Raw genomic sequence first — 13,537 nt, 5'->3', positions numbered from 1 at the left:
ATTATTCCACAGAGTAAATGCTGAACTTTTTTTTTTTTTTTTTTTTTTTTTTTTGCCCAGGCACTGTGGTGACACAGCACATCAAGGCAAATCCATATCCCAGTTTTTGGGAATTCCCAGAACAAGTCCAGCTGGAGCTGGGAATTCAGACCTGCTCCCCTGCACAGCCTCAGAATGGGAGCTGAGTAAAATAGCAAATAGAGGGAAAAAAAAAAAAAAAAAGTGTCACCAGATAATGAACACCTTATTTTAGGCTGTGGTTAAGTAATTTGCTTTTCTGAGAAGGTTGTTGTTTTTTTGTTTTTTTTTTTTATTGTGTTTAGTGGGGATTTAAGGGCAGCCATGGTGAAGTTTCTACATAAAGGAAAAGCAAACAGCTGAAGACTCCTCCCTGGGCTTTGATCCTCCCTGCAGTGAGTAAACCATGAAGCGATTGTTAAATCCTAATCCGATTTAAAACTGCTTTTGAATGCTTTAGGGGAGGAAGTGCTGGCTCTCACCGTCCTCCCCAGCCCAGGGGTTTAGAGCTGTGTCACCCTCCCTGTGCAAAGCCAGATCCCCCTCCCTGGCAGAGCCCAAAACACCCACCTGGAGATAAAACTCATTCCAGAGGGAAATGAATAAACCTCCTCATGTCCTGGGGAAACTCAGTGCAGCCCTCCAGTCACAGCTCTAACTGCAGCAGGCAGGGGAGCACAAGGGGCAGCAGAAAGGGCTGGCATCACCACAATAAACTCCAAACCAAAGGGGCTGCAGAGCTGTTTAACACCAGGTTATTCCCCTGGTTATTCCCCTGGTTATTCCCCTGGTTATTCCCCCAGCCTGGGCACTGCATGGACATCACTGCAGGAACACAGCTCAGCTCATGGAGTGCAGGAAAACTGGAATATGGACCCCCACATGGACAAGATCCATGGAAAAGAGTCACCAAGGAGTGTAGGATCATCTGTGGATGGCAAGGAGAAGGAACTCTGCAGAGCTGAGATATTCTAGACACACGGGGGTTTATTGCAGGGCTGTGGGTAAAAAGGGCTTTGCCTTCAGCCACAGCCTGGGCTGGAGGGAACCCCAAAGAGAGAGGGGGAGAGAGAGGGGGTGAGGTGAGGGGGGTAAAAGAGCTGAGAGGGGTAAGAGAGGTAGAAGAGAGTGAGGCCCTTGTTCCAATCCATTCCATCTCCTTTTGTGTTGAATATTCTAATTTACAGTGACCAACCGGCGCCAGATACAAACCCTACAGACTTTGCCTGCAGCCCATGAGAACTGCTCTATCACCACATCATCCTGTATTCTAAACTCTAAAGAGACTTTTCTTATCCACCTTTTCCCTGATGCCTTGGCAGGGTGGAGAGGGGCTGCACCTTTGGGGCCTTTTGCTTTCTGTCCCTCAACCCATCTCAAATTAATCACCATTTTCCTGCCTGCCATGGTCACATCTCAGAGCTGGATTTCATTTCTATTTCACTCTCAGGTTTTACATCTCCAGTATTTCTCACCAGACAATCATATCTACAAGCCCTTCCTGTCCCATCTTTCCCAACAAAGCAGTTCTCCTGAGGAGCTTTTCTGGGATGTGGATCCAGACAAGTATTTTCCTTGATCTCTGTTGAACTTAGCACATAAAGCTATTTCTATTATATATATATACACATATACATATATGTATATATGTGTGTGTATATATATATTATATAGATATGTATATAATATATTATATATATATATTTATTTATTTATTTATATATATATAATTTATATTTTTTTCTTCCAGAAATACCATTCAAAAGGAATCAGGATCAAACAACCTGCAAAAAACGTAACACAACAACTGCCACCCAAACTTCAGCTGCAGCACCTTTCCTGTGAGAGTCTCTCATGACATTCTGGCAGATGAGTTTTATGCCACCTATTATTTATTCCACTGCCTTATTATTCTCTGGAGCCCTCTGGATTGTTGTTGAGATTATCTAGAAGTGCAGCAGGGCACAGGTAACCCAATGACCCCTTTATGACAGAGTTAGAGAGGAGTAGGACCCTGCCAGAGCAGGAGCTGCACACCAAGAGTGACAACCCTCCTTTTGAAGGGTTTGTGAAGGAGAAAACCAGGAACTCTGAAGATTTTAGGACCCTTACATCTGGATTCTGTCACTGCAGCAGGATAAAACAAAGCCATGAGCCGACCTTCTTTGGTCAAGCGTGGATCAGGAGATGAACAAACACATCCCAGCTCAGCAAATCGTTATTTCCTGTGTGTTCAGTCCACCAAGAGCCTGGTAGGAACAGAGATTCCAACATGAAAACCAAACCCCCAGGACACCAGGATTAGAAATGTGCTGGCAACTGGCAAGACACCAGAACAGTTTCCTTGGCTGGAGCCAAAAAAGCAGCGATTTTGTCTTGGAACTGTTTGTAAATCCCAGCTCCAGAAAAGCTGAAGGGACTGAGTGTGACCATTGACACGGGAAAACCAGGACAGGGGTGGAACAGCACAGAACTTCAGGGGGAAAATGAAATTCCAGGTGTCAGTGCACACTCAGCCAGGACTCTCCTGGTCCTGGATCCCACCAAGAGCTGCCTCACCCCACAGTGAAGGAATTCACACTCTCCAGGATGTCCCCAAAGGAAGAAACAAGGAAAGACAAGAGTAAAACCCTCCCCTCCCTCCAAAAATCAATTTCTAAAGAGCAAAATGACCTTTTACTTCAGGAGGATGTGCTTTTGTAGCGAGACTGTTCCTTTTTTTTATTTTTTATTTTTTAATTTTTTTGAAAAGGATCTCTTTTCAAACAATTAAAACCCGTGCCCACACCACACACGAGGCCACGAGTCAAATCTCTGCTTTGCATCACACTTTTAAATGACATCTCCCCTTTTTTCCGGGGTGGAAAATCACAGTCAGCATTTGTGTATAAATATTATTACACAGCTTGGATGTGGAAGCCAGGAAACAGAGAGTGCTGCATGACAACGTGCTAAAAATTCCTCGCTGCATTTTTTTTTAATTTTTTTTTTTTTTTTTTTTTAATGTGTGTGTGGAGAAGGCAGCACTGTTTGTACAGGAATCCCACTGTCACACACACAGAGTTGTGCTCACAGGACAAACACATCCTCCTGCAATCAGAGTAGGAAATTGTCTCCTCAGCTCCTGATCCTCCTTCACCGCTCTCCTAAAAAATTACAGATTCTTTTAACCTGTGCATAATTAAATCCCAGGCTATTGTCATGCTCTGACTGCTCATCTGCCTAAAAACAGGAATACAATAATTAGGAGGGTGAGCTTGTCCTCCAGAGAGAAGCAGATGAAGAAACCGCTGGCACAAATTCTCCTTAAAGTAATAATAGCATTACTTATCTTAAAAATATTAAATAAAAAAATATCTTTTAAAATGCTTTATTCTAATGAAAATCCATTTTATTGAAAAATTTCCAATCTCAGAGTCTCCTTTCATAGTTCATGAGTGAATGGCAGCGCCAGACTAGGACTGGGCTTTGTTTTGGGTTAAAATCAAGTTTAGGGTCAGCCTGCCATGCAATAACTCGAGCCTGTCCTCATTTCTCCTGGGCTGCTTTAACTTGCTGTTCCAGGGCTACAGAGACAGGATTTAATAGCCCAGGGCGTTTCCATCCCCAAGGAACAAATGACAACACCTGAAATTGGAATCTCCAGCCTCCAGATCACCGAACCTTAATCCCTCCGTATCAAATGGTCGAGTCTCTGCTGCTAAAAATACCCCAAACTGAGCGATGGCAGCTCTTCAAGCCTCCAGAAATAGTGGCTGGTTTTGTGAAAAGCCACACGCTTCCATGTGTCCACAGTGTGCTGCTTGCCTTTGAAAACAAAAACACTTCCACTGGAGATACACACTGTTCCATCAGGGCAGGGAATCCAACCCCTGAGGCACAAAAACCACAAAAAACACCCACCACAAACACCCAACAAAACACTGGGGGTCCTGCAGCACTAAAATCAAATTATTCCTGTTGAAAAGCATCAGGATGGTGAAATGTGAGCAAGGAAAGAAACCCCAGCACAAACAGAGACACAGCAGGGGATGGGCAGTGTGCTGTCCCCTCCTTAAAATTGTCTTTAAATAATCTCAGTGATTTCCTGCTGGACAAATCAAAACCGACCTGTCAAAGGTGCTGAAGTTATTTCAGGCTTAATGAGAGAGACTGGGATGGAAAAGGGACACATCACACCCTCTAAAGAATATTTTTAAGGATAAAAAATAAGTGGTTGGAGCAGTAAAGTGCCTTGGGATGGGGAATACAGGAAAAATGGACTGAGGTGGGGGTTGGATTCAATATTGTTGTTTCACTGCTCTACAAATCTCAACAGTAAAATCTTTTTCTTTTAGAGTTTCCAACCTCAGAGCCCTTCAGAAGAGCCCAGAGAGACCAGAACCTCCTGGTCTCTAAAATACCTAAAATACCCCCAGGGTGGGATGGGTGGGACAAACCCACGTAACTTCATTACTGAGATAGGACAAAAAATGTGAGGGTTCCCTCCCCTTTGGCTGCCAAAGTCCTCTCAGGGATATCAATTTGCAAACCAACTGTAAGAATTTACCACTCCTGACAATTCTGGGGGCCAAAATTTGATTTGATTATGAAAATTCAAGGTCGCTCCCAAACTTTATCCATCCTGGTTCTAATTACTTCGATAACTGAGACAAGTTTTGAGGTGAAATCTTTCAACACGGGCTTTAATGGAAAGAAATTCACAAAACCAAAGGATGAACAGGTCAAAATTGGTACAAATCACTTTTCCTTTCTAATATTAACCCTTTCAAGGGATACTGGATGTAACTTGAAGTCTTGGGAAGTCTTGAGGTTTTTGGGAAATCTCAAGGTCTTGGGAAGTCTCAAGGTCTTGGGAAGTGTTGAGGTCTTGGAAAGTCTTGAGGTCTTGGTTAGTGTTCCCATCCATTAGACAGAGGCCTTTGTTTTAGAACTGAAAAAGGGGATTTTTAAACTTTTAAGGGATATTGGACATAACTTGAAGTCTTGGGAAGTCTCGAGGTCCTGGGAAGTCTTGAGGTCCTGGGAAATGTTCCCATCCATTAGACAGACAGAGGACTTTGTTCTAGAACCGAAAAAAAAATGGATTTTTAGACCGGACTGAAATTTGAATCTCAGAATTCCCAAAATTCTGGACCAATAATTTACACCAGTTTCTCCTCCCTAGTTTTCCATTTCCCAAGCCTTTTCCATCTGCCCCACAGACCATCAAACCCCCTCTGCAGCAGAACCCCAGCACAGACGTGCCCAGGGCCTCGGGAGCATTTTCCCCCGGAGGAACTCGCCCGTCACATCCCATTCCATTTGGAACTCGGGCTATTTTTGCCCTGTGCATCATCCACTGCTTGTCCTGGCTGCCTCTGGCCTGCCAAGGACGATGACTAACTTTCTCCCTCCACTTGTTCCCTCCACCCCTAAGAACATTCAACATTCATCCCATCTGGAGTTTCTCACAACAAAATATTTTTCAGCGAACCAAAACACCGTAAAGGCAGGAGCAGCCCAGCCTGCCCAGTGTCCTCCCAGCTCTCCTGGATGCTCTCCCTGAGCCCAGTGTGGCTCTGCAGTGAGGAACCCCCCTGGTCTGCACAGCCCTTTCTGTACTGGTGTGGTTTTGGTTTTATCAGTTTTATTTATGTATTTGTTCCTTGGTTTATATTATTTTTTATAAGTTATAATGGTTTGCCCCATGTTCCACCCTTTTTTTTGTTTTATCCCAACCCCAGTTATGTGTCAGTCAGAAGTTTTCCAGCCCCTGGGTCTTGTCTGTCACTTTGGGGTCTCTCCAAAAAATCTGGAAATTCCACTAAGGACCCCAAGTGATTGGACAAGACTTCAGCTGTCTCCCCACCCGAGTTATTGATTTGTTACAATGTGTGTCATTTATTATTTTATTTAATTATTATAATAACATTCATTGTGTTATTTAGAGAGCCAGACCCCCTTGGTCCCTGATATGTCCCCAGTTAAACCCATCCCTGAGTTCCTCCTGCAATAAAAGGTGTTACATTGGGGGGTTTCCTGCTTTTTTCCTTCACTTTTCCTCCCTGCTGCTTCTGCTGAGGGGTGTCTGCTGGGGCAGATAAATAAATAAATGATGAATAAAGGCAGCAGTTAACCCAGAACAGCCTCATCTTTATCCTGCTGTCGTTGCTTCACCCCTTTGGGCAAGACAAGAACTCACAGGGGTCAGTGAGGTTCATCCTCGTACCAAATCCTTTATTGTCGAGGTTTCAGGGCTGGCCAAGGAACAGACAAGACACCTCCACACCTTTCCATAATCACTGAGATCCTGTTCATTGTCTGTGGTTTGCTTATTTGCCGTTTTCAGATGAATGGAAGAGAATCTCAGATTGATTTGGGTTGGAAGGGACCTTAAATCCCATCAATTCCCACCCCAGCCATGGCAGGGACACCTCCCACTGTCCCCAATGTCAAACCCAGCCTTGGGCACTGCCAGGGATCCAGGGGCAGCCACAGCAAATCTGGGAATTCCATCCCCACTTTCCCAGGGAACAATTCCTGTCCCAAATCCCATCCATCCCTGCCCTCTGGCAGTGGGAATTCCCTCTGTGCTGTCACTCCATGCCCACCTTTCCACCCCCCAGCCTCACTTCCCTCCCCACCCCACCAGGAAAAGGAGCCTCTGGAGATGCTTCACTCAAATTATCTGGATCCTGATCGAAGATTAGAAAACTAAGAAAAGACAGAAACAAAAGCTATCAGCTGGACTGGAATTAGTCACATTAATTTCAAATACTTTCTGTTTTTGTTCATCAGCAGCCAGGGCTAATTGCTGTGCTGAGGAAATTCATCCCCTCCCAGGTGTTGAGCTGTGTCCTTTGTGCTGCCCCTGACAGTGATAAATCCCCCCTTGGAGGAAGGAAAAAAATTCTGAAGGGAACCAGGAACAGCAGAGAGGAGGAAGGTGCCCAAAAAAAGAGCTCCTGAGGAGCAAAGGGAAAAAAAAAAAAAAAAAAAAAAGAAAAAAAAAAAAAAATTCTGAGATCCATTAAAGGCAAATCATTTAACATTTACTTTTCCTTCTGGTGCTGTTCTAAGTTTTCCACATTTACTGCACCATTAATTAGGCAAAGCTACAGGAAATGATGGGTATTTTGACAGAGCATTGAGTGCTGGACTGGGCCCAGCAGAGCTGTCATAACATCCTGATGTACAGCACGAGGGGCTGGGGGCTTTTAAAGAAAAAACTAAACCACATCAGAACACTAAACTTCAGTAATTCTGTCAAAGGCAACAGGTTAAGGCCACAAAGAAAAGTGGGGTTTAAGTGCAAAAAAAAAAAAATTCCTTTCAAAAATCGTATATTTTCCAGTCTGTAAATTTTTAATGGATATAATCTGGGTGTTTTCAAAGCAGAGACAGGAGGAAATTAATCAGGAAAATATTTAAGTGTTAGAATATGGTAATTATATACAATTATGTGACTCTGGAATACCCAGTGATGCTTCAAAGAGGGACGGTGGATTCAGTCATAAATCATGAATGAAATGCTGGATTTCAGCCTTTTCCCCCATTGTGCTGTGTGTGTTACAGATCCACCAAAAAAAAACATATGGACATATCCATATGGACATATCCACAATTTATGATCGTTGAGATGATTGAGTCAATCAAAAGCAGGTGAAATATTTCCCTCCCTGATTTGCTATCAAGGGGCTGAGTCCTACAGGTTGGGAAATAACCCACAGCCCTTTTGAGAAGATTGAGCAGTGCCAGCCCTGGAGCCCGTGGTGGGGAAATCCATATCTCAGATTGAGTCTCTGCTGATAAGGAGTGATGCTGTTGTGCCAACTGGGCAGGAGGGAGGATCCCAGAACTCTGCTCATCCATCACAGCCAGGCTGGATTTGCTCCCTGCTCAAGGAGCTCCACCTGTGCAGAGCACAGTCCAAAATCCCAGAAATCCCAAATCCCAGCCCTGGCCTTGTCCCAGCTGCAGAATTTGAATTTATCTCAGTGGAATTTTTTATGCCAGTGAATGGCAAATTGCTCTGATGTACTGAGTTCAGCTTTTGAGGTGAACATTAGTCAGGAAACGTCTTCAAAGCAGCAAAAACTCCAAAAAGCAAAAGATGGGGTATTCAGGTGGAATTAAAGTTGCCAGATAAGTGAGATTTATTTGCAAATAAATAAACAAGTATAACACTCGAACTCTCAAAAAAATCTTATATTTTTATTAAAATCCTTTATTTTTAATAAGAAAATCCTTTATATGTCCAAGGCCAGGAGTTGGAGCAGCCTGGGGTAGTGGAAGGTGTCCCTGGCCATGGCAGGGGGTGGAATGAGATGGACTTGAAGGTTCCTCCCCACCCAAACCATTCCAGGATTCCGTGATTTGTGTTTTCCAAGTCCAAATTTACTGCACAGACTTTTTGTTTAGGTTTCCTTCAGGGTTTTTTTTAATACCACTCATCAGGAATTGGTACAGAATTCCCCTCCACACACTGTGGCTGCAGCACCAGCTCAAGGCTAAAGAATATCCCTTCTACCTGACTGAAATCTCCTCATCTTCCTCCCAAATTCCCATTTCTTGTGTTAAAAATCCAAAAATAACCCTGAAGGCTGCACAGCCAGGTGAGGCCACAAGAGCAGAACTGAGAGGGAAGGAAGGAAACCAAGCAGTTGGTGTTAATTATGCAAAACAAGATGTGACTCCAAGGATGTGAGTAATGTCTGGATACAACAACAGGTGCCTGATAAGGGAGGAGGAAGCCCAGACCTTTCATCTGAGCCACAGGAGCTGCCAGAGCTTCACTGGGAGCAGAGATAACCTCAGCCCCGGGGCAGTTGGCAGAGTTTGGGAGGTGATTTCACAACAGGAGGGGATGTGGTGTCCATCAGGGGCCTGGCTGGCAGGGAGAGGCTTTTCAAGGCAGCAAGATAAAGGTCAGGAGCATTTCCATGACTGTCCCTGCGTGGATGAGCCCAGCACTGCCTTCCACACACACAGAATCCACTGAGGTGACATCCCTCCATCCCTCCATCCATCCCTCCATCCATCCATCCATCCATCCATCCATCCATCCATCCATCCATCCATCCATCCATCCATCCCTCCATCCCTCTGTCCATCCATCCCTCCATCCATCCCCCCCTTTCTGGCTGTCCTGGGTTGTGGTGTAGGATGTGCACACAGTATTTATTCCATCCCCATCCCCATGAGCTGTTGGAACCAGGTGGGGCAGTGTTTTCCCAGGCCCCTCCTTTGGGCTCTTCTGCTCATGGCCCATCAATGCCTTGCCCAGGACTCACAGGGAACTCCCTCCAGGAGCTCTCTCTGTTTAATGGGCCATCAAGGAGCCACTGCACGACTCCTCATCCCATTGGGAGATGCTCCCAATGCCCAGGGGGAGGAGCCAAGCATTCCCACCTGGAGAGAATCTGGCATTTGGGACAGGACAAGCAGCCCTGAGCCACTGGATTCCCAGAGGAGCAGAGCTCCCAGACCTTTCTGTGGGATCACTGCTTCAGGAAGAGCCCCTCACCTGGACTGCTCCCCCCACCCTGCTCAGGGTGTGTTCTGACTCTGGCAGTGATCCTTTGTGTTATTGCATTGATTTTATTTTTACCTTTTTACCTCTTTTCTTATTAAATTATATCTCTGACTTGGGGCCTCTCACTCGTTTTACTTTCAAACCACGACACCGTGACAGAGCAGCACAGAAACTGCTGGTTGCAGTGCATGAGGGGAGGAGAATTCCTATAGCAACATCCAAACAATTCCTCTGACTTATGTATGACAAATATTTGGCACGATCCACCAGTGTTTATCAGTAGGACTAATCCTTCCTACTCTGCCCATGGCTGGAGGCATCACAAGCATCCAACGAATCAGGAATGGATGGATTTTGCAGCAATGCATTTCCATGCAAAGGGGCATATTGGATTAAAAGGGAAATATTCAGTTTTCCAGGTTTTATCAGTTATTTCTAAGAGGTAATAAAATCTGAAATTCTCATTTTAATAGGAATATTTAAACTACAGTTTCCATCATTATAACATGCATGGCAATGTTCAAGTAAATAATAACGAGAAGGAAAAGGTTCTCCTATCCCCAAGAGATGGCAAAACCACTCATTTGGGCATCCTTTGGTTCCCAGAGGCAAGGCCAAGGTTCCAAACCACCTCCTCCATAAAAACCTGCCCCTCATTGCCAACAATTCAGAGAATTCCAGAGGCAGAACCATCTGAGCTCCTTCCTCACACCCAGCGCTGCTCCCACACCGTCACTGCACAACTCCCTCAGCCAGAGAGGATTGGGAGGAACACAAAAACCTCAGCAGACAAAGTCTCCACATCTGCTCCTGATCCAGCTCAAAGACAGCAGGATGCCAGAGTGGCCCAGGATTTAAGGCAGAACACGGCCCCACGCTCAGAACGCCTCCAAAGCCCCAATTCTGCGCTCCCCAGGGGGTTGCACTTTCACTTTCCTAAATTGCCTGCATATTTGCTTTTTTCTGATGGCAGATTAGGAACCCTGCATTTCCTTAAAAACCGCCAGCTTTGGGCCAAGACACACACGCCCTGCCTGGAGCTCTGCCAGCCCACACAGCAGAGGCAGAGCTGGAGAACCACGTTCAGTGTGAGCTGCTCCAAGGGGAGCCCGGCAGGCGGTGACTGCCAGGCACTCACACACACCCAGGCTCTTCCCAGGATCTACAAAAACTAAATTAAAAAACTTCAGGGGCAAAGCAAGTGTGGCGGCACCACAGTGAAGAAATCACCATCACAAAATCTGCAGCAAATTCGGGGTTTAAATGGGCATGAAATGAGGCAGCGATTAATTTCCTGAGTGAGGAAGGAGTGCAGAATTCAGTATCAGCAGCAGTGCCAACATGTATAAACTTATGACATGTCCTGGGATAAGTGGTATTTCCCTTCAAGCCTCAGCTTCCAGAATGCCACAATGATAACAGAGTGCTCCACAGCAGCCCCAGAGCCCTCCCCACGAGGAGTGTCCTCCCAGCAGGCACAACCTGCTTTTTACAGCAGCTTGGGGAGGTTTGGGAGGCAGACAGAGCTCCAGGAGAGGTGAGGAAACACCATTTCTGCCCTGCTCATCCCGGCACAGCAGTGCAGGCACCTCCAGCTCCCCCTGTGAGCAGAGGGACTCCAGAGGGGTCAGGAATCTCCAGAGTGCAGAGCAGCCACCACCTTCACTCACCCTGGGCTTTTCCCTCTGTGACCCCCAGCTCAGGTTCTGGGTGTGACCCAGGGCCAGAGCAGAGCCCGCGGCACAAAGGGGAACAGCAGCTTGGAGGAACCCACAAAGAATTCCAAATCCACACAGAATTCCAAACCCACACACAATTCCAAATCGACACATAATTCCAAATTGACACATAATTCCAAATCCACACACAATCTAAACCCACACACAATTCCAAATTCACACACATCCAAATCCATACAAAATTCCAAATCCAGACACAGTTCCAAATCCAGACACAATTCCAAACCCACACACACATCCAAACCCATGCACATCCAAACCCATGCACATCCAAACCCACACACAATCCTAATACAGACACAATCCCAAACCCACACACAATTCCAATCTCATTCACATCCAAATCCACACACAATCCCAAGTCCACACACAATCCCAAACCCACACACAATTCCAATCTCATTCACATCCAAATCCACACACAATTCCAAATCCAGACACAATCCCAAACCCACACACAATTCCAAACCCACACACAATTCCAAATCCAAACACAATCCCAAACCCATGCACATCCAAATCCAAAAAATCCTGAACCCACACACAATCCCAATCCCAAAGCCCTGCGTGCCTGACACAATAACCAGACTAAGATCTAGCAAGAAACGCCTCTGTCCATAGGGGAGAATTAGTCAAATAACATTTTCAATAAGTCTTAAGGAAGAGGTGAATTAGCTCCAAGATTTACAATCTCTGCTTGAGAAGGTTCCATCAATCCACACCAGCAACACTCCCAGTTTTCCCTCTCCTAGAACCACACACCCATTTCCTCCTCACTCTTCTCACAGGGATAATAATTTTTGTTTCCTCTTTTGGGTTTTATTGAGGAGGGGCTGGCAGGGCTGTGCTGGGGCTGCTCTGGGGTTCCAGCCCGTGGGGAGATGCTCAGGGCGCTGCAATAAAGGATTTCCCCGGGGATTGTGGCCCTGGAGCACAGAACATTGAGAAATAAAGCCTTGAATTCAGACTCTCCCACTGCTGTGATGTTACAGAACGTTGGCAGCACTCAAATCAAGGGGCAGAATTTATCCTTGTGCCACTGTTGTAAAATTATGGGATCAGATATATATATATTATATATATTTATATTTTTATATATATATAAAATATATTTTTATATATAAAATATATATATTTATATTTATATCTATATTTCTATATGTATTTATATATTTATATATAAATATATATATTAGATATTTCTATATATTTATATATAAATATATATTTTATATATACATTTTTATATATTTCTATATATATTTCTATATATATAGAAATAGATATTTCTATTTATATCTATATTTATATTTATATATAAATATATTTTTATACATTTCTATATATAAATATATATTAGATGTTTCTATATATTTCTATATAAATATATATTATATATATTTTTATATATTTCTACATCTATTTATATCTATTTATATATTTATATCTATATAAAAATATATATTTATATATATTTATATATAAATATATATTATATTTATATATATATTTCTATAAAATATTTTTTTTCTTATATTTTTTTATTTTATTTTATTTTAATTTTTTTTGTGCTCAGGAATTTGAGGCTCTCAGCTTTGCACTGGTTTCCAGCACTAAATACATCCCAATGATTTATATTATTTTTCATTTATTTCTTCTATACAAGCTTTTCCAAACCAGCATTTTCTACCATTACACCTCTATTAACCAATTTCCAAACTCACAGACAGCGGATTTCTGTGCCTGCCTCCCCTCCCAGCAGCAAAGAGCACAACCAGTAACAAAGCAACACCTTCACCAATCACCTTCTATTTATTTCCCAATTTTTTTTCCCAATTTATTTATTTCTGATCTGACAGAACCCTGATAAAGCTTCCAAAAGCACCAAATCTCACAGATTGGAAGAGCAGTGAGATTTTATACAACCTGTTCTTTAGGGAATCTCCATCTTCTGTCTTTTCCTGGTTAAATTCATTTTTCCATGACCCACCTCACTCCCATTCAGAAATGTTTCTGCCTTCAGAGACAAAACACACCGAAAAAAATGATCAGCTCAAAGCACAAAAATCCTTCCTAGAGAATTAAATCTCCTTTTGCTTTGTATCTGTGGTAACATCCACTGTTTGCACCAGCACTAAATAAACAAACAAACAACCGGTTTGTTGGGGTTTTTTTCAGCTTTGGGGTTTTTTTTCTCTTTTTTTTTCAGCGTTGTGCAAGCTTTACAATATTCAAATAAAATTTTTATTATAAATAATATTAT

The sequence above is a fragment of the Zosterops lateralis genome (genome assembly GCF_965231275.1).
Source record: "Zosterops lateralis genome assembly, chromosome: 14".
NCBI lineage: Eukaryota > Metazoa > Chordata > Aves > Passeriformes > Zosteropidae > Zosterops > Zosterops lateralis.
The sequence above is the reverse complement of the archived record's forward strand: the minus strand, read 5'-3'. Positions refer to the sequence as shown.